We start from the raw sequence: 2,921 nt of genomic DNA, 5'->3' as shown, positions 1-2,921 counted from the left end.
GGTTACTCTTTAACCCACCAGACTTCCTGTTACGCCCGGATGCTAATTTTGCATCGCATTTGACAACATTCCTCCCATGCAGATAAAAGCTGCAGATCTCTGGAACGATTCGTCCCCCACTGTTGCTGCCTCGTCTGCATCTCAGAATTTGTCAAAATCTCTTAAGTTCTTCTGCATGTTCTGGATCTGCTTGGTCATCATCTTCCCCTCCAGATGTGATGTGGGGGTTTGAATGTGGGAGGAAGCTGGAAGTTCGCGTCGGCTGTTGTGAGCTCATGTCAGAATCCTGTCTAACCTCCAACAGGACTAATCAGGCTGATCACATGCGAAGGCACAGCATCTTATTTTGAAAATGAGTGAAGGAAATCAAATACTCTCCCGGAGGTGAAAACTTTCCCCTCTGACCAAAATATAATCGGTTTCTCTCTCATCTCTGAAAGGCAACTTTTACACACCTACAAAATAAGATGTTGGAATTAAATGACCTGCTTCTGAACATTTACATCCCTTTTCTAAGAAAGCCAGGGTCTTTAACGTCCCCCCAGGAGAGACAATCGCAAAATGTTAAAATTGTCTTAAATCCCCTTGTTTGTATTTATCTTTGAGGCTAAATATTCTAAAGCATTCACTCTTTTCTTGTCTTCTGACAGAAATATCACCCTCCTACATGCCTGCACATATTTTCTCCTTAGTTTTTAACACATTTCTAATCCCTGAATCATCATTTGCATACATCAGGAGAACCACATCAGGCTTTCTCATATCTTGTAAGTGACTTCCAGCCTCTGGGGCTTCTCTGGATTTACAACCCCCCCCCCTCTCTACGAATTGTCAGAAGTTCAGGGATATCTTCATCTTTGTCTGTGATGAGGAGAGTTAGCTCTGGGTGATTTTATGCAAAATAAAAAAAATCCCTGCTGTTCTCTTTTATGAAATTTCATGTCTACTTTCATTTTATGGCTGACAAAAAATCCTCTGCACATCCCAGTCCCAGCATGATGGTGCTTTGCCTCTTTCTAAACAGCCTTTATAGAGAGATGCTCACATCCCTTCCAATCTGCCCGCCTCCTGGCCAACTCCCCAGGGTTACCAAAGAAAGAAACATCCAGCCGGTGTTGAACATCTCTGCTGTGCCTGCTGAGATTCCCTGATAAGGCCAAGGAGCCAGACAATGGTGACCACTTCCTCACAAGGGAAGAGGAGAACGTCTCATTTTGGCTCTGCTCTTGAAGTCAACAAGCCAGTGAAGACTGCAAACTCAGTCTTGGGGGACTAATGTCACTAAAAATCAGCTTTGAGGCACAACAGTGTTGTGGGGCAGAAGCCTGGAACAAATGCTAACAAACTAGTAAAAAAAAAAATTACCACAAAAGGTAGCAAAGTTGCATCAGACCTGTGGCTCCCCAAGACAGCCATCAAGAATCTAAACACGCTTGATGTGTTTTGTTAACCAACATCTGATGAATTGCCATTGCTTTCCCAGATGCAGAACACACAAGCTAATTGAGTGCTGGTTTTTAATCATTGCGGTGTGTTTGGTGTCCAATACGATGAGGCCAATACACACAAGAAGAGCCAACACAGCAGGTGATCTGTGTTGATGCAGGTTATTTGTCGTCATGATGGTGCATAAGAGGCTTTAGACCTGTCTGTCTGCATATGTCAGACACCTGACAGTGCCTGGAGAAGGCAGAACTCACCACCTCAGAGAGGGTAGATTTGAAACATCTTCTATTTGTTTATGTTTTGGGGGGGAGGGTTAGTTCTTGTTGAAGTCGTCCTTGTTCACAAATCATCTGCGGCATTGAGGTCAGCAAGTTAATCACTGTGTTTAAAAAATAGCTGCAAACTAGCTCTCAAGCTGTGGCACTTGGCTCTCCTGTCCTTTCAGACCACTACAGATGACCCGATTATTCTCTTTGGCTGACTTATACGTTCTGATTCATCCATGGTTGTTTTGCAATGTCCTGACCTCTAACTTGACCTTGACCCACACATAGCCCTTACAGATTCTCTGTGTATTTGCTCCTCTGCCAAAACACGGCCACAAATTCAGCCTGACAGGTTTCAGAGTTTGCAACAGCCATGTTTGACCCCGCCTCCACGCGCTTCATATTCCTTCAAACGTTCAAAAGAATCAAGAATTCCCAATGCGGAACTTTGTTTTTCATTCCTGTCGTGGGTCAAAACTCTGGCTAATATTCACATTTGTAGCATCTTTATTTTTGTAGTTTTGTTACAACCAACATGTTGGCTCTGGCAGGTTTCTGACCCTCCAACCAGCGTTTAGGTGTTATCTGAGGCGGGCCCGGATGCCGTCCGTCTGTGATGGAGGAAGAGTGCAGAATATTGAGCTGGTAATGCACTCCAGTCCAGTCTGATCATTGCTCAGGGGGACACACTTAAACTCGGCGTGCCATTGTCCTGGTTTCCCACTGTCCCGTAATGAATACAAACGGCAGCACAAAATTGAATAAAACAGAAACACTAAGGACAATTCAATAAGGAGAAATAAATGGGGCTTTTCTAAGAGGGTAGGGAAGTGTATCTAATCCCTTAATTAGAGAAAACGTGCACATAGTGTTTTCTTGTGAAGTCCATATACAGTAGATGGAGGGAAGAGAAGAGCTGGTGATAGAGTGAATGAAGCAATTAAAATAAAAGGGTAAAGGAAGGCTGGCACGTGTGCTCCAGATTTAAGATCCATCTGAGGAGCTTAGAAGAGAGGGTGAATCCGGACAAACGTCTGATTCCCCACACGAATGAATAAAAACAGGGACTCTGTGCTGTCCTGATATCATCTGTTTGGACCACAGTGTTTCTGCCTCTAAGACACTCCAACCTTTACTTGACCTTCTGCTGCTGTCCATCCACCAGTAAAATACCAACGCCACAAAAACTACAGCAACGGGCTTCTGGAG

This window comes from Takifugu rubripes, chromosome 14 (genome assembly GCF_901000725.2).
Source record: "Takifugu rubripes chromosome 14, fTakRub1.2, whole genome shotgun sequence".
Lineage (NCBI taxonomy): Eukaryota > Metazoa > Chordata > Actinopteri > Tetraodontiformes > Tetraodontidae > Takifugu > Takifugu rubripes.
Note: the sequence above shows the minus strand (reverse complement) of the source record.